General features: G+C 43.1%; 1 protein-coding gene across 2 annotated transcripts in view; it reads left to right on the forward strand.

Annotated features, from left to right (window-relative positions):
- The first annotated feature begins 2847 nt into the window (after positions 1–2847).
- The window catches only part of SPATS2L (spermatogenesis associated serine rich 2 like), a 76759-nt gene continuing 51859 nt past the window's right edge, over positions 2848–27747 (forward strand). The window contains exons 1-2 of one of the 2 annotated variants that reach the window (XM_066322586.1): positions 2848–2920; positions 20756–20819. The gene's annotated coding sequence lies outside the window, so the exon portion shown is untranslated. The remainder of the gene's footprint in view (positions 2921–20755; positions 20820–27747) is intronic. The other variant, XM_066322587.1, reaches the window with a different exon arrangement.

Below are 27747 nucleotides of genomic sequence, written 5' to 3' on the forward strand. Positions count from 1 at the left end.
CAAATGTAAGCTCAGCATACAGTCAAATGCTGCAAGTCAATGCAGGTTTGCACATTTACTTTAAGAAGTTAAAAAGCTGCTGGAATAATCCTAAAATTCTTTCAATGCTGCTGTAGAATCTGTGTTGCAATGTCTGGAGATCATCTTCCAGGATAGTGGTCCCTCATTCCCTAGAAAAAAAAGGTTGGCAGGTGTTGCATCAGTCTCTGTATGAAGAGCTCCTGTTGCCTGAAGATTTCTTTGAGGCAGCCATTCATGACTCCCCCAGCAAAACAAACATTATCCCTTTTATGTTCCCATTTCAGCCTTTACTTTCAGTTGTTGTGGATGGCAATTTCCTTGTGCCAACTTTTGCATGCACCTCTGAAGGCTTCAAAGGTGTTATTACTCCTCCATTTGTTTACAGCTGCCTATACTTAGTGGAGGGTTTTTTCACTTGTGTTTAGAACCCAGAAAATTCTCCCTCAGAACTGTCCCTTTTTCGCAAGAGTGGTGGATGAAAAAAAACCACCTCGGGAATTAATTTCAGTGTAGACATCGAGTATAAAAACTTTATTGGAAAATACATTAAAAAGTAGACCACTTAATTTTTGTTTAACTTCTCTAAACAGATTTACAGTTCATCTTTAATAATTAACTTTAAGTCACATTTTTTTTCAAAAGCCAGAAGATCTGGAATGGAATTTCAGTTCAGGTTTTTCTTCCTGCCACGGTGTCACACAAAAAACCTAAGCTATTTCTGGCTGTTCTTATTTTTAGATTGTTCTTCATATACCATTTACCGTCACTGAAATTAATGAGAAAATAAAAGGAGTGACCTTTGGCTAGGCACATACAGTTTATGCATGAGCTAAACAGCAGGATCCTTTTTCATTCTTCTTTTTCCCACATCCTCTTTCTCCCTGCTCTCCCCCATCCAAATATAATTTGTAAAGCCTTTAGAGCCTTTCATCCTGTGTGTTTCCACTGTGTTCCTTTAGATGAATCTCAGGTCCCTGATTCACATCTATTCTCTTGTGCTGAAAGGTCAGTGGCACCCTTGTTTTATGAATAAAATCCATCATTCTCCTGAACTTCAGAATCGTTTCCAAAACTCCTGGGCAAAATTCATATAGCTCAGGGTGCAGACAGATGTTAGCATTGTTATAAAGAGCACTCTTCCCACACAAATACAAACTGGACATTCCAAGTCATGTTGTTGAAAATGCACCAGCATTTACTGAAGATCTGACTAGTCTTGAAGACACGATTCCAATTGCAGACGTAATTCTCAACCCATGGCCTCAGTGTAACACTGACGATGTAATTCATGCCCAGCTTTCTGCAGAGGGTGGACAAGTCCATTTGGCAGACCCTCACTCAGCAAAGCCGCTGTGCCCAGAGAGAGAAGAAGGTGCCTGGTGAGGTTTCCTGGGGCACAGCTGTCACAGCAAACTCTGCACTGTCCCACGGCGGCGCTTCCCGGCCGGGAGGAAACGCTGCCAGCTCTGCCTGGTCTGCAGGGTGGGTCAGATATCATATGAGGGTGTCCTCATCATAAATTGCAACTTGAATGATTTTCAGTGCAGCACTTTCAGAACCCTTGGTTGAAAACAGTAAGGCTCAAGTGTTGCCTCCAAACCATGAGGGTAAAAGTTCATTTCTTGGCTGAGGGGAGGGAGTCAAGTAGAGGTGTGGTATGACCAAGAAAGTCACATTTGTGCTAGCTGGAAAAGAGGTATGGAACCATTTTGAGAAGGAACACCAAGATTTTCCAGTACCTGTGGCAATCATTGCTGACAAAAATGAGAATTGATATGTGTTTGGGTGAAGGGAAGTGCTTATGATAGTGTAAGACACCAATGCTGATCATAAATCCAGTTTGTAGCTGTTTATGGAATTTGGCAGGGGGAGTTGGTTTTTTGTTTGTTTGTTTTGGGTGTGGGGGATTGTTTGTGGGTTTTTCAGGTTTTTTTTGTTTTGTTGTTGTTGGTTGGTTTTCTGTTCCAAGTGCACAGTTGTACCTCTGCATTCTAGTGTTTAAATTTAAGTGGATAGTTATTTATTGCTTCTTAATCTTTGTGTTAACAATCCCGTCTGTATTTTAAAACACTTACTACTGAAAAAACTTGTGGTAAATTTTTATATTCTCACTGTTTGCCGTGAGTATTCACAGAGAGTTACAGCATCACAGGACGGATAAGGTTGGAAGGGATCACGGTGGGTCATCTGGGCCAACCCGCCTGCTCCAGCAGCGCTATTCCAGAGCACAGGGCACAGCGTGGTGTCCTGGTGATTCTGGAGTATCTCCAGAGAGAGAAACTCTACAGCCTCTGAGCAGCTGGCTCCATGCATGGTCACGGCACGGTAAAGAAGTTCTTTCCCAGGAGGAACTTCCTGTGCATTAGTTTTTGCTCGGTGCCTCTTGTCCTATTGCTCAGCACCATAGAGAAGGGCCTGATCCATCCCCTCAGCACACCGCCCCTCCCCTTCAAATATTTATACACCTTAATGAAGTCCCCTCTCGGTCATCTCTTCTGGAGGCTGAAATTCATCTGCTCGCCGTGACTGATGTCGCCAGTTTACTTTCACTTACGGACAAGTTCGCGAACAGTTCCTTCCATGAGGCCCAGCGCCGTCCTTGCGCGTCGCGGGTGTTTTATTTGTGCGTGGCTAGCGGGGTGCAGGTAAACCATGTGCCCGCGGCTGTAGCCCCCCCGGGGCCGCTCCCGCCCCTCACAACTCTGCGGGCCCGGCGGCCCCCGGCCCGGGCCCCGCTCCCGCCCGGCGGGCCCCCGGCCCCGAGCGCAGGCAGCCCGGGGCGGGCCGGGGGCGGGCCCGGCGCGCGGGGCGGGCCGCGAGGCGTGTCCGCGGGAGGGCGGCGGTGCCACGGCCGCCACCGGCCCCAGCCCCTGCTCGGCCTCCGCCGCGGCCGCACCAGGTAAGGCGGCGGCGTCGCCTCCCCTCGGCGGGGGACTCCCGGCGGCCCCCCGCCGCCCCGCGCGGTGCCGCTGAGGGGTGCCGGGGCGGGCGGGGTGCGGCTGCCGCGGTGCCCCGCCCGCCGCTCTGTAGGCTCGGGTGCCGGCGCCGAGCCCCGGCTGCGGGTGGGCCCCTCCTGGCGGCGCGGGGGCCGCGGCCGGGCCGGCCCCGTTCCCCGTTCCCCGCGGGGCGTGCGCCGGGACCCGCTCCGCCGGGAGCCGGGAGCCGCCGCTCCCCCCCGGCCGCCGCTCCGCCAGCCTCGGCGCCTCCGGAGCCGAAGCGGGGCCGGGCTGGGCTGTTGGAGGCTATTCGGTAACAGGCTCGGCCATAAATGATTAACCGCGCCCGGGGAGCCGGGTGTCGCCGAGCGGAGCCGCCCGTGCCCTTTCGCCGAGCCCGCGGAGCGTTCGGTCCCGGAGCGGCTCCGGCTGTGCACGCCGCTGCCGCACCGCAAGGTAGGCGCGGGGCTCCTGTGCCTCGGCCGCTCCTTCGGCGTAAATCCACCGTAACGCGTTCGTTTTATCTCTGCCGGGGTAAACGACCGCCAGGATGATACGGGCTTTTTTTGTTAGTGATTTTGTGTTTGGTTTAGGGTTTGTTGGGGTTTTTAAGTCTTTTATTGTCTTTTTTACTGTGCATTAAAAAAAAAATCTGTAGGTATGGAATTCGTTGATAAGCAGTGGCAGCTGGCAGTACTCTCTTACTCTCTATCAGAATGCAATGCTTCTTTTGTTGAGCTGTAAATTAATAGTATAAGCTCCTTCCCCACCCTCAGCCTCATCACTTGGAGATGTGAATCACTTGTGCTACCAGATTTGTTTTCTTTAGGAGAACTAAGAGGCATCACAGAAAATCCATCGGTTTCATTCCAGGTTACATTCCACTGGATTGATTTGGTTGATTGCAGCTTGAAAATGTGCTTCAAGGCAACTAATGGTCTTCTGTGGGATTTTATTTTTTTTTTTGTGTGTGAACTTTTAAATTTGAATTGCCAGGGTATGTGAGAGGCATTTTTCTCCTGTTTCTTTGTGCTCTTGATGTAGTTATAAAGTATTTTCCAAAACATGGTGATTCAAGAAAGTAAACTAAAAACTTTCTACACAGGAAGTGGAAAACGTTGCTGCACGTAGAATGTCAGGTTAACCAGGAACGTATTTGCACTGTCTAGGAAAGAAATCCTGGATGGCAACCTGTTGAATGCCACTAACGAAAGTCTTCAGGCTGCTGTGAGCAGGACACTGTGCCCTTGCCACAGTTGTTTCTGTGAATGCAGTCAAACCCTGCAAATGCAGAATGATTTCCAGGTCAGACCAGGTTGATGGATTTAGTGAGGCGCCACCACAAACTGCTGGAGCTGAACGCTGCTGCTAGGCTGTGAGTGTTCTGCCACTAATTGTGCTAGGGAAGTGGAAGGAGTTTGGCCCTTTGAGAACAGCAGGATCTGTTAAATGTAATGAGACACTAATCAAGATAAGGCTTATACTGTGTCAGGTGCTGTAGAACTGTGTAAGGAGGTAAGGTCACACCAACGGGAAATTTACTGCATCAAAAAATGCTATGATTAAGATGAATTAAACTAAGTGCCCTTCAAAATGTCCTCAGAGTTATCCTTAAGTGAGGGTCTGTTTCCAGAGTCCTTGTGCCCAGCCAGATGCCTGAGAAGAAATGTGCTTGAAAATGATTATTTTGTCTGACGTACAGTAATGAGCCTAAAAATTGAACACAAGCATCTTGCTGTGTTAAGAGAGGTTTGGTTCTTATCTGGTCCTTCTTCCTTAAAGAAACGGAAAGAAGGCTATGTCAGGACACCTTCCTGCTGTTTTCCAAATTTTAAGGAAATGCTTGTCTGGAGCTGAAATTGATTCAGGCCTGTTTTTTAAGAGAAAGTACAAAGTTCCCAGTGGCCTACAATGTGTTTTATATTTTCTTGAAGTTTTTTTTTCTGTAGCAATCATGGAAGTACCAAACCTGTGCCTGTCAGCAGCTGTAGACAGTTTGTGTTTGGTATTAATTCCTGCAAACTGTTATGTTTGTGTATCTTTTCACCTGCACATATGGCCTCTGTTGTCATTCTAAAGGACTGTGTTTCTTGGTGTGTTTTCAGAGGCACCTCTTAGACATCTTTAGACACTGTCAGCAATGGTAGTCACACACAGTACAAAAAAACCCCACCTCACTCATGTTCTCAAAACAATCTGCTGTGCTGCTTTACAAATCTGAAGGAAAGGTCAAACTCCACTTTTCACTGTGCACTGGAGGATAAAAGTAAAGCTGTGTAATGACTTGGAGCAGAATACCAAAGGGCAGTGAGACTTTGCACGAAGATCTAGAGAAGAAAAATAACAGTTAACTGTTAACTGTAGTTGACTTGTAGCTAATATCAAGGATTTTATTGCCCACATTACTTTTGAGAAATATGGCTCCTGTCTGGTGTTACTCTCTCCTCTGTTTTTCTGCACTGTTCTAGTGCTTCAGTTTCTCTCTTCCTCCTGCCTTGCTTCCTCAGATGCTTCACCAGCTTTCTCACAGTTTTCTTCTTCTAGTATAGAAAGAAACAGTAGTGAAATACCTTTATTTTAGGTATTGATTTGGTTGATTTCAGAAGGCTGGGAGCCTTCTCCTGTTAAAAGTTGCTTGAAAGCAGTGCTCCATATCATTATTAAATCAAAGAATTTGGATCCTGAACTTCTCTGAGATTAACAGGGCGCTTTGCACATCACACTTCTATGCCCTGTGGGTTTCTGAGCACCCTGAGCTTCAAGATGTGCAGCATTGTTTAGCTTCTGCTTTGCATTGGCAAGAGTCTCTTTACAGCCCTCAGAACGGTAAAGCTCTTGTTTTGGAGAGCATGAGATGAGGGGGTGTGTAGTTACCTTGGGGGTCTATTTGTCATGGCAGGACTTTTACTTCCAATGTATGTATGGGAGTGGCATTGTGACTCCTTCCTACAGCAAAAATTCTGGCCCTTGTGCAGTCTTGTAACATGCCAAGGACCAGCTCCTTGTCTGATGTAATTTGATAACGTGGTCAGAAGAGCTAAATGTAACCTTGACCAATGGTGTGTGCAAAATACATTGTTTGGTTTCAGTGCCATTGTGGGAGCACAAGGAATATAAATTTCGGGATGTGACAAGGAGCTGGGGAGTGAAAACTGCCACTTTTTGACAGTTTAGTTTCATGGTATGTGAGTGGAACGTGTGTGGAAGAGGGCAAGTCTGTCAGCTGTAGCTCTTGTTTCTGAATGGAAGTGCAGTAATTCCCTAGTTCTGGATGTGGGTTAGAAGAAATCTATTTTAGGTTATTAGCTTCCACTGTCATTCCTGCTGAAAGTTTGTGCGTGTGAAGCTTGTTTAGAAACTGTAATGAAATCATGTGTGCAAGTGCCATTTTGAATGTGTGTGCTCCTTTGCATGTAAAATCTGGGAACTGAAGTGTCATTGGGCTAGGCAGAGAAGTAAAACATTTTTTCCTTCTGGGAAGTTGTTGGCAGATGTAATTAACTCTTTTTTTTCTTTGTGAGGGACTTCAGAAACAGACTCCAGAATTAGAGTCTAATACTGGCTTCTCAGTATAAAAGAAGTCTTTTTCTTGAATTGGCCATCTTATACTTTACAGGCGATGCCAAATTTGCTCAATTACTGAAGTGATTATTAAGCAACAGTGACAATGGTTTCACTTATTATCCCAGTACAATTACACTTTTACTAGATGTTGTACCAGAAAAAGCTCCTGATGATTTTCTGTTTATACAAAAGTGCTGCAGACCCTAATTAGGGTTTGGGAATAAAGTCAAAACTCTGCAAGTGTTTTAAGCTTCTCTTGTAAAACAACAGTAATATAGAATGCCAGCCCATCTTTTTATAATACAAAAGAGACTAAAAATATGCTCTGCATGTACACAGTAGGAAAGGATTGTGGCATAACATTTTCAAAGCTTGTTCTTTTCTTGGTTTGCTTTTAACTGAAGCTCTGCAGTTTCTTCAAAAGCCATGAGTTACAAATGAAACTGCAATACTTTGTGGCTCCTTGTCCTTTCCTTCAGACAAAAGGCCCTTTCAAACCATTGTGGAACAGTCACTGATTTTCATGTGGTCATTCAAGAAAAGGGTAGCGATTGGCCTTCATAATAGGCCTTTCAGTACTCTGTCGAGTGGTTTGCTGGCTGAAAAAAATGCCTATGCCAGTGTACTGTGTCCGGTATTTAAATTACTGATGACTCTAATCTCCCAAGTGTTGGAAAGGTAAGAGTTCAAATGGCAAAGAAGCCTCACCTGTTTGTGACTGCTAGTGTGCTGCTGCTCAGAGTTGGGGACAGATTTTGGCCTGTGTGAACTGGTAGAGTTTTATTTGATTTTCTTTGACTGAAGGTCTGTTCTATTTCTTTTTTTTTTTTAAGTAGTAACTTAAGCCTGGTGTTACTGTGAACTGTGTTTCTGAGAGGGTTGATGCTGTTTTATGTCCTGGGTGGAGCTGAGCAATGTTATCTGTTTGTGCTATGCATAGTCAAGTGAACTGTGAGTATGATTTCTTGGAAGGTGGCTCTCCCTGAAGGTTGTGGGTGGGTTTTGAGTTGACATTCAAGAAACTGCTGCCACTGGTGTGTTGACAGCTCAGTCTCATGGAGTTATCTTTCTTTGCTGGTAAAGCAAACCTGCCTGGCAGCATTTCAAAATAAACACCTTGCGTTTGGGGTAGGTAGACTGGTGTTTATTGGCCCAACCTTGTGTAAAATCTGTGCAAGAGTTTTTGGTACCTGACTGAATCTTATCTGGAGCACCACCAAAAGATACTGTTGGTGCTGTGAGACATTTCCAGATGAGGATAGCTCTTCAGGATCCTGGCTGATTTTGTTAGAAATGTGTGCAGTAGTTGCCCTGAAGGTTCAACCCTGGAGTGTCTGCCTGAAGGCTGACTGTTGCACCTGGCTTTCATTGCTGGAAGAGTGGTTCATAGTGGTAGATCAAGACTTGAGACTTTCTCATTGGTTAGGTACAACTGCCAACAGAGTGTCTGGGCTCTGGATGATGAGCTCAAGCCCGTACTCAGATGATTTTTTTCAGACTAAATTATTTAGTAAAACATAATACCAGCTCTGAATATGTACTGTCCTACACGTATCCAGTTTGTGGCTTCCTCTTCTGCGCTACACTTAAGTTATTCCCTTTTAGTATCTAAATTACAGTGCTGTGTATGGTTCTCTGCATAAAATTAAATGCAATAAAGCCGTTGCACATACAGCAGTTTGGGTGTGGTGGCACTTCTCAGCTGGGATGTGTTCAGAAGCTGTGGTTTATCATAGCAATGGAAAACCTACAAGTCCCAAAATGTCATCACTAGGAGACTTCTCCTTTCTGTGTTGCTGAGGGAACAACTATCTTATACTAGCCTGCGTAGAATTTCATTTGGTGATCTTCAGGACAAGGTCTGAATGAAATGTTGCTGTTTCTGTTTTCTATTAATAACTTAGTTTTGACTAGAAATGGTTTTGAATTGGCTGATTTGTTAAGGTGCTGTCATGACGTGGTGCTTTGATGTTAGAATTGGGGCTTGTGGTCTTTGTGCTGGGTATGTTGGAGTGAGAAATGGTGTGGAGATAGAGCTGTGCAGTCTAAGGTGCAGAGAAACACCACAGCTGCTGAGGTCTCCCATGTGCTGTACACACTTTGTTACTAGGATGAAAGGAGGAGACCTACTTCTTGTTAAAATTCTCGAGGGTTTCTTCCTCTACAATAACCAAATTCTGTTGTGTACAAACACAGTGGAAGCCCGAAAGGACTGGGTAATTCATCTGGCCAGCAGAAAGGCAGCCAGGTCTGAATTGTAAGGAAAGAGCAGGAGAAAGGAGTCAAAAGATCAGATGTGTGCTGTCAGGTGCACAGAGCTCTGCTGCAGGTGGGGCAAGAGGTGCCCTGAAGAGCTCTGAAGTTTGAGGCAAATGCAGATGAACTAAAACAGCCACTGTGTAAGAAAAGTGCATGTAGGCTTGTGAAGAGAGCAGAAGGTGGTGATTGGAAGAAGCCCTGGTGGGGAGGAAGATTGCACTTTTTGATCCAGGATGATCCAAATTGTGAACCACTGGGGCTGCATCACAGCCTGGCTGGTAGCCTCACAAGTTTTTCCTGTGGTGAAAGGCACGTGCCCTGAAACAGGTGCAGTCTACATCCTCTGTAGCTGAGTTTCTGGGGAAGAGATATTTCAAACTAAGGTCCTGTTGGACCCCTACATGTACTGGCAGTTTTGCAGCACTTTGATGTGAGTAAGAGTTTGGTTCTATGTCCTTAGCCGAGAATATGACGTGAGAGCCAGCTGTGGAGCAGGCTGCAGCAGTGTGCTACCATTTGTTCCACTGAGTGCTCAGTTCTGAAACTTCTGACTGTTCTGTGAGAGGGTTCTGAGTCCACACAGAGTCTTTCAGGATGAAGAGTATTCTATAATGGGAAGTGTTGTACTTCATTTTGTAGTAAAGAGAGTAAACCTACAAAACTCAGGAAGTTCTGAACAAGGAAAGCTGTTTGGATGTGGATACCATCCCTGGAAGTGTTCAAGGCCAGTTTGGGTGAGGCTCTGGGCAACCTCATCTAGTGATTTACATTCCTGCCTGTGGCTTGGGAACTGTGGGATCTTTAGGGTCCCTTCCAGCTCAATCCATTTTGTGATTCCATGATTTGGCAGTCTGGGAAGTCACTCTGCTGTTGCATATCTGGGAAGGGATGGTCATGTATGTAAATTCATCAATTGCACTGCCATGAGTACAACGTGGATTGCAATGAAGAGATGACTGGAAGGGGGCCTTGTCAATGTGTATAAATATCTAAAGGGATAGTCCCAAGAGGATAGAACAGGCTGCACTTGGTGGTGCCGAGCAGTAGGACAGGAGGTGATGGGCAGAAACTGATGCACAGGAAGTTCTACCTGAACATAAGAACAACTTCTTCACTGTGCTGTGACGGAGCACTGGAACAGATTGCCCAGAGAGGGTACAGAGTCTCTTTCACTGGAGATACACGACAGCCATCCAGACCTAATCCTGTGCAGTGTGCTCTAGGATGGCCCTGCTTGAAGAGGGAGGTTGGAGCAGATGACCCACTTGGTGGTGCCTTCCAACACAACCCATTCTGTGATGTCTTGACAAAGAATGATGGGTTTCTGTTTTCTTTGCTTCTGGGATGAGGTTGATATTGGCATTTTAACACCTGATTCCCTGCTCTGAAGTTAACCTCTATACAACCGTGATTATTTTGTGCATTACCTTACAGATGAGGAAATGCTAGGAATTTTTAATTGCTGTCCAAGTGTTGGATTTCCAGAGATGTTGAATGCAGGAAATTACTATTGCAGTTGTGTACAGTCAGGTCCTCTAAACATCAGCCTGTAACTGAATGATGGTGCCTTCCAAAGCATTTTAGTGAGAATTGCTAAAAAGCAAAACGTGGTTTCTTAAGCTGTAGCAAGGGACTTTTTAAATGAAAGAGGGATCATCTTGTAGTTGCAAGGTCTATTAAACTGCAAAAGAGTTAGTCATTAGCATTGTTGCCTCACATTAAAAGAATGCAGCAATATAAACTCATTAGTTAAACTGAATAGCACACTTTTAAACTACTCTTCACTATTTTAAGTGAATAATATCTTCTTCCATCTAGAAAACTGCATGGCCTTGTGTTAGAGGTTTCTGTGAATTAAACCCCCTCAGGACTGCTGTTACTGATGACAAAACCCAGACATTTTGTACAATGGTATGGTACTTCTTCTGGGCTGAACTTGACCTACCAGGCTGTGCATCCTCACTGAGCTGGCTGTGAAGTCAGAGCCCAGCTCTGCAGAAGTGGTTCAGTAGAGGAAAATGGTCAAACGTGTGATAGCAAGGCCTGTTTTTCTGCAGTGCCAAAAGACCTGGGCAAGGACAACTCATTCTGAAGGTCTGTAAGGTCAGAGTGTGGTGATGGTGCTTCCCCACGTGTATGGGGATGAGGCTCCTGCAGAGCTGCATTCCTACTCCGGGCCTTTGGCTGACGTGGGGAACCGCTGGAGCAGCCACCAGCTGGCAGCTGGGCTGCTTTGCAAGGGCTGGGGCCGAGTGTGCTGGTTTTGTTGGATTTTGTCTTTAAACAGATTTGGTACCAGGCTCCATAAAAGACTTTTGCTCGTTTGGGATTTTTTTCTGGAAGGGACCTGAGGGACTCTTATGTGTTACATTTTTGGACATTTTTGGTTTCCGGTACTAATCACAGAGCTTTGGGAAGGAATCTGCTGTTAATTGAAATGGAAAATACAGCAGGTGAACTCCTTAAGAGACAGGCCATAAAGACTCCTTAAGAGACTGGCCATAAATCATTAACTGTCTGTGTTAATACAAAGGTAGAAAGGTATCTGTTAATGGATTACAGTTTAACACCCCCTACCTTCAAAAACCAACCAGCAGCGGAAACCACAGAAAGTTCCACCTTAATGTAAGGAAGAACATCTTAACTGTGGCAGTGACTATGCACTGGAGCAGGCTTCCCAGAGAGGTATTCAGTATACCTGGAGATGTTCAGGAACTGTCTGGATGCAATTCAGTGCAGTGTGTTATGGAATGACCCTGCCTGAGCAGGGAGGTTGGTCCGGATGAGTTTGGTAGGTCATATTTCTGCTAGTAAGTTTGGTCTTTCCCATCCAACCCTTCCCAATCTCTGACTCTGTGAAAAGATATAATCATCTCACTCTTACTTTGAAATTTGAAAATTCTGCTTTTAATCCTCAGCTTTTACAGTGTGCTATATTCTTGAACATAACACCAGGGGTTGCTTCTCTGGCTTCTCAAGTTCATTGACTTTGGTAATTCACTCGAAGAAATGTACTTATGTTGTAAGGTGGCTGAGGAAAATTTTAGTATTTTATTAAAGTGATGATCAAGGTGAACATGAGGTGGTCAAGCAGTGTGCATGTTTGAAATCTGCAACTATGGATGTTGAGGGATTTGCCTATAAAATCCCTCAAAGCTCATACCAAGGACCGGAGTTATGGGTGATGTTGAGCAGAGCCCCCACCATGCAGGTCCATCTGTTAAAGCCAGGAGACCTTGTAAACAAGAAAGATAGATTGTAGTTACTGTGTGCCACTCCCCTCTTCTGCTGAAGCAGGGAATATCTTAGGCAATAAAATAGAAAAATAAATAACATCCATTTGTAACTTTGCAAAGCTAAGACAAACAGAAGGCTGGTAATTCGCATAGCAAAGGTTGGGCTAGAGATGGTAGCTTGGCCACATGGTGTGCGTGTCATGTCTTCCATGCAGCTATCTGCCATTAAATGGGATGTTACTTTTTTAGTGGACTGTAAAATACTCAGACCCTGTCTTGTGGGTGAGTGGTTATTACTGGAATAAACTTTACTTTTGGTATCTCAAAGGCACTTGGAGCAGAGGCGCCAAGTCATAGATCAGTTGCTGAGGCTCAGTGTCAGCAGTAAATGCGTGTTTGTTCCTAGGAAAGTAAATGCAGGCATGAATTCAGAATAAATGATCCATATAGAAGATGCTATGCCAATAAACTGAGGCAAACTCCAGTTTGCTTTACAAAAGGTTTATCTGAGTTCGGTGAAGGTGTTCCAGATTTGCACCAGCATCTACTCATTTTTATCCAAACTTACTAGCAGAATAGAAAACCACATTGTATTTTTGCTTTATTTTACCCAGTTTCCTTCATAGCTGTAATACTGACACAAACATTTCAGGTGAAGCCCAGGCTGAAATAATTTAAATCATCACTGATACAGCCTTAAGTTTCAGCGTGAGAAATTAGCTTTAGAACTTTGGGTGTTATTTTGTTATTTGTATGTCATTCCCATGCAAGGGCTGCTTTGACAAACAAATTCCTGTTTCGTGGAACCTTCTGTCTCAGGTCTGTGAGGGCTGTGTTTTGCTTTGTGATGTGAAATACCACATGAGAATGAGATCTCATTAACACTCATGAGTGAGTCTGACCAAGATCCCCTGGGTAATTTTGCTCCTCCTTCCTATTAAAGCCTCTAAAGTGGCTAGAGTTATATTTACATTTGTAAATTGATTTCATCCTTCATTTTTGTTCATTATGATCCTACTCTTAGAATCTGAATGCACAAGACAAGAGTAGCTCTGCATTCTAGGTGGAGAAGGGTTGCAGTTCTATATAATGAAGAATATGTCTAATCTCTGTGCTATACAAATATTCTTCGTGGTTATGTTCAGCTCTTGTAGGACTGTCAGGAAGGAGAGACGTGTGAAACTGCTGAGGTGATGGCAGTCTGGGAGTTAATCCTCCTCCTGTCCACACACGAAGGCATTGACGATGGAGTGAGGTGGAATTGGACTTGAGGATCCATTGCTGCTGCCCTGCTGGGTGCTGGCATAATGTTCTCTTTCTGAGCAGGATGCAGTACCTCCTCCAGTGGGTGTCCATCCCTCTGCTGGGCTACTTCCCAGTAAAGGTTCCCAGGAGGTCCTCTCTTCTTTGAACCTCACCCACTTACAATGTTACAAAGGCACACTCAGCGCATGATATTGGGTTGATAAACAGTTCTACTTTTCACAGCGGTGGTGTGCTGTTGTTGAGAAGCCCAGCAATGGTGGCAGCAGACCAAGTTCCCTGAAGCCCCTTTATGTCTGTGTTACAGTGTAACTTTCAGAGGACATCTTCAGATGTGGTTTCTACTTGGGGCTTTTTAGTGAATTTAATACTTATTTATTGTAACCTTTGATATTGGGTACTCTGCAATAAAACCCTATATCAGCTGGGTGTCAGTAGGAGGAGAAGTTGAAACCTGTTCTGCAGGGTTGAGCTTTTTAATGCACTCTCTGACTCCCAGTACCTGCATACTGTGTGTCTTAAGCACACGTCTGCTGTAGCTGGGCTATCTTGCCTTTGGCACGGATCTCACTGTCTTACCTGTGAGACTAAGGTGCTGTCTGCTGAATTGTAGCATAAACCCAGTATCCACAGCCTTGAAAGATCCACCACACATTAGTTGTGTCCAGTAGTCACCCATTGTCTGCTAAAGTATCTCCTCATTCACTTTAAAGCATATGCCCTCAGACATATTTTCTCTGCCTCTGCTTATTTGAATAAGCAAATAATTTTCTTTTTAAAAAAGCATAATTTATGTGCTTTTCTTTCTCAGAATATGATTATGTCTTGAAACGTTTGTACAAAAATATATAGATTGATTTTCTATTAAGACAGTACTTTTGTTTTGGAGCAATTTTTAAAAATTGCTTTATAAAATGCTGAATAAAAACCATTTGACAGAGTGAGTACACAACTGGTTTTGCTTAAGTGTGCAAAGTAAGAAATACTGCTTCCTTCAGAAGCTTCTCTCCTGTTGGGAGGCTGAAGACTGATTACATGGAGGATGTGCCAGTTTGAAGATGGTGCTGATTGCACTTGCATGGAAAATGAGCTATTTCAGCTGTTGTTCATTGCAGAAACTGTAAAATGCTTGATTGTTCTGATGTGCTTTTCTGACCAGAAAATAACGTTGCAGATTTTTTTTTTCAATTTATTTGCACTTTTTATCATCAACATTTAGTTATAAGGTTGTGTTCTGTGTATATGAACATACTCAAATTTATTTGGATCCCTAGTGATATTTCTAATAAATCCATGATGTTATTTTTAACTTCTTAACAGTTATGCTGAGACCCAGTAATTCTGAATTTCAAAGCCTCGGTAAGGGGAAGCTCTCCTGCCAGACTGACTTTGCAAAAGTGGCAAATAAAACTCACAGTAGACTCTCGCTGAAAAAAATTCAGGTCAGCAAAATTCATGTTAGAGGAACGCAGTTTTCATACTGAGGCGTGGACAGTCCACAGATTGAAGAGAATTTTTTCCTCACTCTTTTTGAGATCTTGTGGCCTGTGGAGTTACAGATCGCGTAGCTCCTCTAGGCACTGAACACATCCGGGCTCATCAGGTATCAGCAATTGTCTTAACTAGGGCTTTCCAGGTTTGTGGTGTTGCTTGGTTACATAATTCCCACAACTCTCAAATAAAGAAAGTAAAGCAGATGTAAAATAATCCACCTGGTTTCTATTTATGGGCTAGGCTACTGTACAGATCCAAACAAAATAGAATTGTAAATCCTCTAGGGGTTCTTTAATAGACCTTTTTTTCCTCAAGTATTCCACTTGACTACTCCTAAGGGCTTTCTGTTTTAAATATGTTTTATATTGAACAACTTCTAGGATTCAGCACAATCTCATCAAGGTCAGAAGCTGGAATGTTGACAAATTATGGCTTGTGTCATCAGCCAGTCTTGGTAACTCCAGCTGGGATACCTTTTCAGGTAGACTTTATGGGCAGGGCAGGGGAGAGCAGGCAAATCTTAGCTTGGAATACGTTAGGGAGTGTTTTCTTTAGTAATGATGGTAATGAGCTATCATAACCATTTGGCTAAGGATGTCATGGCATTTTTTTTCTATTTCCAAATGTAGCTTCAGAAATCCTCACCTGCCCTTAAGGGGAATAATTTTGGTGGGCTCATGTTTCAGGGAAAATCCTCATCTTAACTTCAATTAGCTGATCTTGACAAAGTACACAGACACTCTGAGAACTTGATTATAGCATATGTGTCTGAGTAGCTATTCAGTTGCTATCCCTGCTTCACCAAAAAGTTCTGCAAAATGAAAGGTATCCTTTTTTATCACTTCCAGGCTGAGATAGATAACTCTTAAGACAGTCACTCTATTGCTGTGTAACAAATGAGTTTAAGTTGGTTTTAATGAAGTTAACTCCTGAAATAAGGCATTTTTGGGAATTTGTGGATGAGTTTCTTAGTGAGGAGAGCTTTCTATAAATCTGCTAGGGTCACAGACAGTGTACCTGGTTATGGTACAGTTGGTTAGAGAAACACTCTTAGTTTCTGAGAGTGGAGAAAGCTAGAATAAATGGAGATATCTGTGAGTCAGATAGAGATTGAGGAAAGATAAACACATCCAAGTAAAACATTCCCAGCTGTGGAAAAAGCTCTCTTAGTCCATCTGTAAGAAGCATGGTATGTATGTGAAGCAGAGAGCAGTTCTTGTAGGAAGCAGAACTTGTGTTGCCCTGTGTTCGTTGTCTGAGAACTTGTGCTTCAGTGGGGCTCACAACTCAGTCCTCTAGCCATTGTGGGCTTCCAGTGGCTCCAGTTCTGTTCTAACAGTGGAGAGATTTCTCATCTGTGAGATACTAGGTGCTCAGTGGTGTGATGTTGAATTTCCAGTGTTGGCTGCCTCATCTGTGGCTGTGTTCCTGATCTGTTCCGGCTCCAGCACTGTCAGGAGGAACTGGCTTAGGCTCGTAATGCTTTGAGTAAATTGTCGGCTGACGTTACATAGGATAATTAAGAGACTGAAATAATGAGAGATCACTGGTAGGAGAATAAAGGTGCTTACAGACAATGAACATGAATCCTATCATTTGCCAAGCTGTGATATCATTGTCTGACACTTGTCACTGAACAGAAATCTGGTTTAGGAGGAGAGGTGGTCTGGTCCTGAAGCTTTTATTTGGTTGTTTCCCAATCCTAACGTCAACAGATTGTTTTGCTATACAGTCTCTGGCAAATACCAGATGAGGATGGGTTTAGACAAAAAGCCTTATGCTGCTTTACAATCATATACATCTTTTGTTGCAGTAAGAAGTGCACATTGTAAATGTTGATATGGATTGTCCTCTGAAGGCTGGATCCTGCTGGCTGTACTTTGCACTGCATGTCCTGGCTAGGTTTTGAAACTGCAGTGCACAAAATAGAGCATCTTGGGTTAAAAGCAGCTTTGGAAATTGTTACTAATTGATACTGACAGGATCTTACCACTGTGCTGAAGTGCAGTAGTGACAGACAAGGAGAAACCTGGATTTACTTTGACTGCATCAGAATTTACAATCTCTGTTGGGCTTAAGGCTGAGAGTAGATGTCTTAAGGTCTGACTGTCAAAGGAAGTTAGGGAAACATGGACTCACTAGTTAGGCCAAAATCAAAACCCACAGAGGGGCCAAAACCCCCCCTTTTCTGTGCCATAATCATCAACAAAATCTCACTTTTGTGGACCCACAGACTGTAAATAGCCTTTGCAGTCATTCATATCAACATTCAGAAGGTCCCCTGCCTTGCACTGTCTTTCTTATCACCGAGATGTTCCATCAGTGGCCTCACCAAAGAAATACCCTGAAATGAAAGCAGGCTGTCTATAGTCCAATGTTTCCTTGTGTGATCAGCATTCACCCCAGCTCAGTATGCCTCCAATTCCACTATAAACATAGCTTTTAATATTTTTTAAAAATAAGCAAAAACCCAACCTAAAACAGAAACCAAACAAACTCTTCTTAACAGACTCTGACAAATTCCAGTTAATTGTAGTGCCTATGTGCAATATGGGATATATTTAGCGCAGCATTTTGCACAGGTGTACCAGTCCTATTTATACAGCATATTTACTTGGGAATGGAGGGATTGCAGGTTATGTTTGCTGTTAGGGTCTACAAGGCTCATGGGTCACAGTGGAATTAAAAGAGTGCAGTGTTAGAGTTTTTGAGCTCCTCTGTGTGATGGGTGTGTTGTGAAATCCTAGGTGAAGGCTGTGGTCAGGGTTAGGCATCAGAAGAAAAGGGGTCAAAGGCCTTGTTTTACTTTGCTGAAGAATAAAGATTCCTGTAGGATGAGGACTCCAATCTAGAGTGTTATATAGCTCGTGTTGTACTTTGATTTTGCTCTTCAGGTTCATTAAGGGCCATGTCACAATGAACAGCTGTTCTGATCTAGATTTAAACTTCGTGTCTGGTTTTTCTGCTGTCACATATAACGTTAATACTAGGATTAGGGAACTGCTGAAAAAGTCACAGCTCAAGATGGCAGGGATTAAAATGCTTGGTGTATTTGTATGTTCTGCAGGGCTGTAGCACTGCTGTCAGCACTGATTCCTGGCAGGTGTTTAGGCTTAGGTTAGTTTTGGTGCAGTTGTTTGTCACTGAGCTCTGGTGAATGTGCAGTCTGGTGATGTGATATCTGAATCTCTGCATATTCCCTCTTCATACTCTGCAGTGGAGGACAAAGATCTTAAGGTTCTGTGCGGGGGTGTCGTGTCATCTCCATGCACATGGCCTTCATCAGCCGTGGATCTGCCACAGAGGGATATGGCCCACTGGGTTTTTCAGTCCATATTCTAAGGCCTGTGGAGTGACAGCATGCCTTCCTATTTCAGGGTCTTTGTTATTTGAGAATAAAACCTTTCATTATGATGGGAAATTACCTTGAACATTTGCATGTTATACAGCAGTATTTTCTGTGATGATATGTAAGTGAAATAAGTGTCCTTTTAACTGTTGTACCTTTGCTCTCAGTTTCCTTTCTCCGCCCTTGAGTCATTTTTTCCTGTGTACTGTTTGATGACGTGACATGGGCCATTGAGTAAAGACCAAGTGGTGATTTAGGAAGGTGATCAAACTGTGGAAAGAGGTCCTGTAGAATTAATCGATTTTTTTCCTGGTAATACATCTCATTTGGTCAAATTTGATAAATGTGGTATTGCTTGGAAAGAACAATTCTTTACTGCACCCAGTAAAATGGGGAGGATTTATAATTTTACATATGGTGTACAGTTGACTATCTGCTTTGTTACTTTATGGTGATACAAAACAAGAACTTTGGACTTCATTTTTTTGCTTATGTTCCTTTGTCTTTTAAAATAGTTTTAATAACAGCTCTCAAGGGGCAGTAATTATTATTCTAGCTTGAATAATTTCCTATCAGTGAGGATATTTCTTGACCATATCAGTAAATGGGATTCTGACATTATCTGTCACTTTATTCTTCAAATCTTGTGAAGTTCCAAAAGACAAAAATTGTCAAAAGAACTCACTGAGCAGAAGGAAAAAAAAAAAAACAAAACTTTTTTAAGTTATAAAGCTCTTCCCATTTGACTTTTTCAGGTTTTAGTTTTCCAGTGAAGTTGGAGAGGATTCTCCTCCGTAGCCTGGGTTGAAAAAATATCAAAACTGGGGTTTAGCAGGTGGTGTGATGCAGGAAAAAAGAAGAATCATTAGGATGCCTCAGTGCATTAATGTCCATGATCTGGTTTTAAAACCTAAATATAATTCCTGCAGACTACAGTCACTACTGGAAGTAGTTAAATGCCTGTATGTTGGCATCAGAAATACAGTAACTATTAGGAATGTTGCTGTCTTCTCTGTTTTGATTCAAGTGCTCACTAGACAAAAGAGATGAGTTCTTAGCCCTTCCTTGTGTCCCTTTGAGGAAAAAAGCCAAATCTTGCCCTTACTTGCCCCAGAGAAAAAACTCCTGGTAGGGCCATCGTGTAGGCCTCCTCCCCAGTGCTTGGTTGGGGTATTCTGCCCAAAGGCAAGGAATTGGTTATGCTTCCCTCACTAGGTTTCCAGCCCCTCTATTCATCTCATGGATCTGTGCTTGTTGTATAGATTCCAACACCCAGAAATGCTCTTTAACACTGACATGTGTGAGTACTTGTATTTCTTCATCGAAGCATCACATTTTAAATTGCCCTATTCATTCCTTTGATTTTGAACATAACTGTGACTCAGCAAGCCATGCAGAAATGTGTTTAAATTGTAATGGACTTTGGGATGTAAGCTGTGAGAGTCTTTGTTGTGGGAGCCTTTGCCAGGTGAAGTGCTTCAGGGAACATCTGGCTGTTTTGGATGCAGGAGCAATTAAGAGCTTTGTGCCTTGCTTTAAACCAAAACCTATGATGCTGACAGGACTTACACAGTCTAAAATTCAGCTTGGCCTTGGCAAAATATGTAGTTTCAGTCAGGATAAAATGAATTAAATGCGACAGTAGTAACACACTTCTAGTCCGTACATTGAGTGAGTCCTTTGTAGTACAGAAGGAAAAACTTGTCTGTAAAGACAGTCCAGTCATAGTGGCTTAGCAGAGGCTGATTTCAGCAGTCAGGATGTTCAGAAACATTGCAATATTTTTCTAGGGTTAGCCGAAGGACTCCTAAACAGATCTTATTCCAAAGCAAACAAGGACTATTAAGTGCAACTCACTTAATAGCTGCTAAAGAGGAATAATTTCTGACTGGCATGCGTGGTAAACTCTAGGCCATGACTGCCTTGTCCTCACTGCACAAGAGAATACAAAACTTAACTACTTCCCTGTGCTAATGAAATTTGGAGATCAGTTTCCATTCATCCGTGAATGGATGTAAACAGGCACTTAGTTTTCCATGTGGTTGTGCGTCTTTAACTTTGGGGACAATTCCTCTGAAATTTATATGCAAACCAGCAAAGGCCTTGTATTATGAACAAAGTACTGGTGTCACTCTTTGGGTTTCCCTTTGTTTCATCGGAGTTAGTATTCTTGAGATGATAATGCTGTTTCTGGAAACTGAACTGGTGCTGCTCAGAGAGGTTTGATTAGTAACTGCTGCGTTGCTGTAACTTGCACCTATGGCTCTCTTGCATTAATGATAAAATAGTTTTCATTGCTTATGTTTATCTTTCTGCACATCCCATGTGCTGGCTAGCTTAAGCTTGAAATATGTGCTTTAAAAATGGCATTGTTTCAGGGGAGAATTGTGTGTATGGTCAGGAATGGGACTAATAGTGAGGCTTAGGCGGTTGCCTAAGCTTCCATGGCAGTGAAGATAGGCTCTTAGACAAGATAAACCTGGTAAAACGGGTAAGGGCACCCCCACGTGTTGACCACAGCAGTAAAGGAATGAGGGATGTTTTTTCACAAAAGTCTCATCTGAGAAGACAGTAGTGCAAATCAAGAAAAAAGTACTTGTTTGGATTTTTTTAACGTCCAGCTATTTTTGCAGGCGATACAGGAGTCTATTGGAGAAGATAGAAAATTAGGAACAGAAACTGGAGTCATTTGCAGTGGTAAGATACTTTTTATCTCTCTTTGCTGATCATTCCGGTAGGAAGGTTCTTAGACTTACAGGTCTATCTGTGCAGTAACAAGAAGCCAGGATCTTTGGGGGTTGCTTTCACCAGAGCAGTGCAGTCTATTTGAACACTTGAAAGCTGAAGCATATGGAAATCATAAAGTGGCTTGGGTTGGAAGGGACCTTACCTTAAAGATTGTCTTGTTCCAAATCTCCTGCCAGGGACACCTTGCATTATAGACCAGGTTGCTGGGAGCTCCATCCAGCCTGGCCCTGAACACTCCCAGCGATGGGGCAGTTTTATCTTCAGAGTGTATCAGTCACCATTCTGTATAAATTTCTCTCCTTTGTCTTCTTTCTCTACGTCACTAAGTTGACCAATTTTTATGCTATATGGTCCTACTGCTGCTCCTCACCATCTCCTCATCTTTTGTCATTTTTGAACCACTGTGAAGATGTAGCATGTTTTGCAACTGAAAGTTCTGCCGAAGTGGTATTCTGAAGTCATATCACACTAAATATAGTCCAAAGTGATGTTAAGAGGGTAGTAGGAAAGGGTAGCTTAGTAGTAATTAAAAAAATATTTAGAAGACTACAAAACTGAGAAGTGGAGTCTTTGCAATTGCCTAATTTTAGAGGTGATCTAAACCCCATGTTTTTTGTCACTTGTTTTGAAGAAAATATTTGTTGGAACACATCAAGTAATTCCTTTTGCCATTTTGTCCAAAGGAGGCAGTTTCTCTGTGTCCAGCATGTTAAAAATCATAAGCTAAGTCTGTTCCAAGCCTGAATCTAACAAGTAGGCTAATGACCTCATCCTTCAGTGTTATTCTAATGGAGATGACCATTTTTTTCAAATGTCTGTAAGGTTCTCCAGTTTCCCTGCAGCTTAGGACGCCTGGATTGTGTTCTCTATAAATGGCTTCCTGAGAAATCAACACTGAATCGCTTAATTCCTCAATTTTAAATCTGTAAAATGACATAACAATACTCCTGCACTTAAGCATGGGTGTCAGAATGATAAATATGATTATGTTTTGAGGTTTCTGAAATGCTCAGGCATTATAATAAATAGATTTAAAGAGAACTCTTTTTGTTTGCACATTATTCACTTCATGCACCCTGTTTCTTTGGTGGAGGCAGTTATGCTGTTCTTAAGGATTTCCTTTTTACGCAGAATTGCCACATGGCAAACTTTCAAAGCTTTTGGTAGTGGAAAGCTCATAGGGGAGTGGCTGAGTAGAATCAATGTGGTAGTTAATAATTCAGCATGCTGAACTCAGTGGTGGTGAGCTGTGTGACTTCCTTAAAGGAAAGAAGAGAAAGATACGTGCACAAAGTAGTTCTTAGACATCTGCTGATGGCAAGTGTGGCCAAGTACGTGATGAAATATTGCTTGTCTGGCTCTGAGCTCTGCATAGTACAAGCAGAGTGACTCATTGGGTCAGTTGCTGACCAGAAGTTGAGCTGTCAGAAACAGATGGGCTGCCTAGAGAGCGAGATATCTTGGAACCATCTCCACCCTTATCAGCAGTGTTACACAGCACACTGATTTCTCAGCAGCAGTCATTTCTGTGGAAGATGCTGAGTTTTCAGCTGCACTTTGGTCTCCCACACCAGAATGATACCTTGTAGCCCTGAGAATAAGGAAAGTTGCTGGCTTGGTGGTAAATACCCACATTTGTGAATCCCATACTTGGAGGGGTGGTAGTAGGGAGGTCAGTAAAGTTCTTAAAATTGCAAAAGGATTGTTTTTCAGCTCTGAGAAGCCTTCAGGTTGCTACTAAAAGATGGCTGCAAATGTTCTTTCTGCAAATGAGGCCAAAATTTTTAATCAACTCTAAAATCTTTTCCTGTAGTCCCCTCCACTTATTAACCCCTCAGCAGAATGAGAATAACAAATACTTCCTCAAACTGTAGAGCTGGGGTGAGGATTATTGTCAGCTCAGATATTTCGAGGGCAGAATGCCCTACAAGTATCTGGAGAAATAGAGTTGTTGTAGACACTGAATACTGAGGCAAGTTCTAGATTGGAATCTGAGAAGAGATTACACCAGTCCGGGGTGGGTTTTCAGTTTGACTCACTGTGGGGGAGCTCCCCCTGGCCAGCAGCCAAGCACCCACATAGCTCCTAACTCATTCCCTGCAGCAGCTCTCCACAGGGGGATGGAGGAGAAAATAGGGAGAACTAAACACAACTCTTGAGTTGAGTTAAAAAACAATTTAATAGGTGGAGAAAAGGTGGGCTCAGGGGGTGAAAAACAAACAGAGCAAGGGAGATGGCACACCAGGTGATAGCAGACTGATACCCAGCCAGTCTCCAAACAACAGAGAAAAAAGTTGCTTGAAAACAAAAAAAAACCTCTTTTCTTCCTTTATCCCAGTTTTTGTTTCTGAACTTGAGGATACGTGACATGAAATATCTCTGGGGTCACTCTGAGGCCCAGCTGTGTCTGGTCCCAGGCTCTTGCCCACCCTCAGCCTGGCTGTGGGGTGCAGTGGGAAGCAGAGGTGGCCTTGACACTGTGCAAGCACAGCTCAGCAACAGCCAAAACACTGGTGTGTTGTCAGCACTGTTGTAGCCACAGGGCCAAAACACAGCACCATGTGGGCTGCTATGAGGAAAGTTAACTCCATCCCAGTCAGACCCACCACAACTGCAAATCATACCACTTTTTTTACTTACTTGTTGATGTAGTACTGAAAAAGGAATTATCAGAAGAACAAAATCATATTTTAAGATCTTAAGAACAGAGTATTCTTGATTAAAAATGTTTTCTTGTAAGTGCAGATGTGAAATTTTCATTAGAATCATGCACACTTCTGAAACAGTTCAGAAAGAATCATAAGAATTTGCTGAAATTCATTTTTTGCTGAAAACTGTCTCAAAAGTTTGTTTCAGTGAATTCAGTCTGAATAGGGTCTGCATACTCAAGCTGACTCTGTCCTGCAAGAGCAGTTCTGGAGAAATTTTTACCCAGTGTGAATATCAGACCCCTCTCAGAAATGGTAATTCTCTAATTGCTCATAGGTGTATCTTGTTACTGTTTGTATAAGTATGTAATTTTGTGCCTTAAAATAATCGACTCTGTGAGTCTTATTTATCATGAGACTGGACAGATAAAATGCTTTCAAAATTGCATCATTAAGAAATAAATTTCTGAGGTCATCCTAAGAAATGAAAAAAACTAAAAAATAGAAGATTTGAAATAGGAATGAAATCTTAGTTCACTTCTGAACAAAAATCAGTGAATGGCCTTGTTCTTCCCTGTAACTCCTTACTTTTGGTTATGTATACTGCTGTCAGTGAAAAATAACTGGCAGCTGTGTGATGCAAAGAGTTCAGGTAATTCAGATTAGAGCTCACTGATTACTTTGATCAATATCAAAGTCTGAAACTGAAAGCAAGTTGAGCTTTCACAGAATTTTAGCAAAAATAATCAAGATTAAAGGAGACTCTCCAGTACTTGAATTAATTCTTTATTTTTATGGTATTTGGCCTGCTCTGTTATTGGTGGCCCTTCTTTATTCCACTTTTTAGTACAAAGAGAGATAAGATTTGTTCCTGGTAGTGAAAAGCATTATAAAGCATACACAAATGTGTGCAGTGTGACTGGTGTAAATGTAAGAGTTCCAGGCAGCCACCTCCAAACCTCTTCCTCAGTCAGTCAATGCTGTCATTCCAGGAGAGAGATGACATTATGAATTATGGGATTTGGTTGATTGTGCAGTAAGCACAGTGAAACTGAAACTTCAATATCTTCATGGAAAGTCCTATGCAATTTCTCATGCCTTTTTAACATTGAAGCCCTGACTTGAATGAAACTTTCCTTGTATGGTGGGGGAGAGTGAATATATTCATAAAAGGCAGCCCACGGTGAAGGCAAAGCAGAATTGCCCCTCTCCAGTATGTTTTGGAATGGTTCAGCTGTAAAGGTCCATGATTAGAGCAGGTAGTTTTTCTTTGCCAGTGATAACGTCTATGTTTTGTTCCCTCTATGGAGCAGGCAGTTGGAACAGGTTTGAAGAATTATGGAAATACTTGTTTTCAGCAGCAAAGGAATAAATGTTCTCTGAGGCCACTAGGATGGGGAGTGTGTGTTTTCCCAGAAGGGAGGGTCAAGGCAGAAATTTGTGCCCTGTGTAAAAGCCGGGTGTATGTGGGGGTAAGGTGGTGAAAGAGTTCTTGCATTTTTCCTCCAACTGCACAGTTCAAGCAGTTTAAAAAGAGCCAAAACATTCCCTGTTTGCTGTGCTCTGATTGTGAGCAAGGTGGCTAGACTGTCTGATCTCAGTTAATGAGTAGAACCCCTGGAAAAATAATGATAAAGTTCAGGTCTTGGAAAGACTCTTCCTGTGTCAATATTATTGGGAAGTAAATTGCATGTTTAAGGAAGACAGCCAGTGGAGCTGTGTAAATTGAGTCTCATACGTGGGTCTTTTTTTTTTTTTTCTTCATTATTGGAGAGTCCAAATGTTGTGCAACTATAAATCCAGCTCTCTTCAGCCAAAGTCCTTGGTTCTGTGGATGCCAGTGGCAGAGCTCTGTTAACCACAGAATCCAGTCACAGCTCACATCTACTGCCTGCAGAGCCAGCCCTGCTTGTTTTGGTGTGCGGCTAAATAGGAGATGTGAATTTGTGGCAGTTCTGACCGTGCTTTTGTCTACAGTAGGAAATCTGTATGAGTGACTGCCAGAACTGCTCATTATGAGTGAAGATGATAACTTTGTGCATGGCTTCAAAAAAATACAGTCAAGCACTTTGTTCAGGAGTCACCTCTGCCTTTTCTTGGTGAGGCTCTAGAATAATGAGGGAAAGGCATGACTGATACAGCGCTCTACTTGATAATAAATGCTGTGGTCAGCTCTTCTGTGTCTGCACAAGCCACAGTAACTTCCTGCGTTGTTAAGCTGAACTTTGCTTATCCCAAGTTTTGCTGTGATTCGGGCTTTTTGAGAAAGGATAACTGGCTAACAGGGAATTCAATTACCTTTTGAGGAACCCTTGCTTAGCTGGTGTTTGAGAAATGTTTTGGTTATGCTGAAGTAGCTTCACTGAGCCCCAGCAAAACCCATTTGATTGGGAAATTCCTAGCTAGCTCATTTTATTATCTGGCAGTTCTTACTGCTGACAGGATGGTTAGAACAAGCTGAGATACTGGGAGTTTGACTTGCTGAGACATTGGCTTGCTCAGTGTGGTAACTGTTAACCAGCACGGGGTTTTGATAGTGTCTACGTGCAATATAGAAGAGCTTGTCAGCGCTGCTGTAATGTTGCTAATTAACAGCAGTGAGCAGATAGACTTAGCACTTAAAGCAATTTTGAGGTTCCCATACAAAACACGCTTTTTTTGTGCTTGTGGTGGATTGACCCTGGCTGGATACCAGGTGCCCACTAAAGACAGAAGTCCCTTCTCTCCTCAGCTGGGTAGGAGAGAGAAAACATAACAGAAGATTGTGGGTCAAGAGAACAGGGACAAATCACTCGGCCATTACCAGCACAGGCAAAACAGACTATACTTGGATAAATTAGCTTATTTTATAGTCAATAAGATAATGAAAAAACCCCCCTAAATTTTAAAACACCTTCCCCCCAGCCCTCCCTTCTTCTCAGGCTTCATTTTACTTCCAAGTTCTCTTAACTCCTCTCCAGAGCCATGCTGGTGGATAGGTAATGTGGGTCATGGTCAGTTCATTACACATTGCTTCTGCTGATCTTTCCTCCTCAGAGGAAGAACTTCCCACACTTTTCCCCTGCTCCATTGTGGGGTCCCTGCCATGGAACACAGCCCTCTGTGAAGTTCTCCAGCATGAGGCCTTCCCATTCAGCTACAGTTCTTCACAAGCTGCACCAGTGTGGATCCCTGTACTGCACCAGCAAAAGTCCCTTCCCGTGGAGTGCAGTCCTACAGGCACAACCTCCTCCAGAGTGAGCCCCCCGCAGCATCACAAGTCCTACCAGCAAACTTGCTCTAGCATGGGCTCTTCTTTCCAAGGGTCCACAGGCCACTGCCAGGAGCTTTCTCCAGTAAGGACTTCCCACAGAGATACAGCCTCCTTCAGTCAGCTGTTTGCTCCAGTGTAGTGTCATTCACAGGCTGCTGGTGGGTCTCTGCATCCCTGGGGACTCCTATGGGCTGCAGGGGCACAGCTGCCTCACCATGGGCTGCACCACAGGGGAATCTCAGCTCTGGTGCCTGGAGCACCTCCTGCCCCTCCTCTACTGACCTCGGTGTCTGCAGAGCGGTTCCTTTCATATATTCTTTCTTAGTCCTCTCTCCACCCACAATTGCTGCTGCACAGCTTTTTTTCACCCCTCCCTTCTTAACTCTTACTCCAGAGGGACTTCCAGTGGTTGCTGATGGGATCGACCTTAGCCAGCAGCAGGTGTGTCTTGAAGCTGACTGACACAAGAGAAACTTCTGGCAATTTCTCACAGAAGCCGTGCCTGTAAGCCCCTCCACTATCAAAACATTGTCTCACAAACCCAATACAGTGTCTGAAACCTGCTGGTATCCATGTTTGCCCAAGAGAAGTGGGTTTGGCATCCTTTAGAACACTGAGAGGTTCAGCTGGTAGGGCCTGCAGTGGTAACTAGTAACCTAGGTAACTACAAGTTAGAGCTTAATTTGATGCTTTTGAACACTGAATTCTGTGAGACAAATAGTATGTTACCTTATCCTCCAAACCTGTGTTAAATATCCATCTTCAGAAATTCTGGACAGATGCAAAGTAAAGGTTTGTCCGCAGAATTTATCATTGTTTGGATTCTAGCGTGCCAAAGATAGATCGCTTCCAGTGAATGGGCACAAACAGATGGGCTGAAAGAATATGTATCTGTGCTGTAGAGTGTAACTGTACTTACCTATCTTGGAGAAAAGTATCTTAAAATCAGACATACTTTTATTTTCGTGAAAATGTT

Source organism: Sylvia atricapilla, chromosome 7, assembly GCF_009819655.1.
Source record: "Sylvia atricapilla isolate bSylAtr1 chromosome 7, bSylAtr1.pri, whole genome shotgun sequence".
Taxonomy (NCBI): domain Eukaryota; kingdom Metazoa; phylum Chordata; class Aves; order Passeriformes; family Sylviidae; genus Sylvia; species Sylvia atricapilla.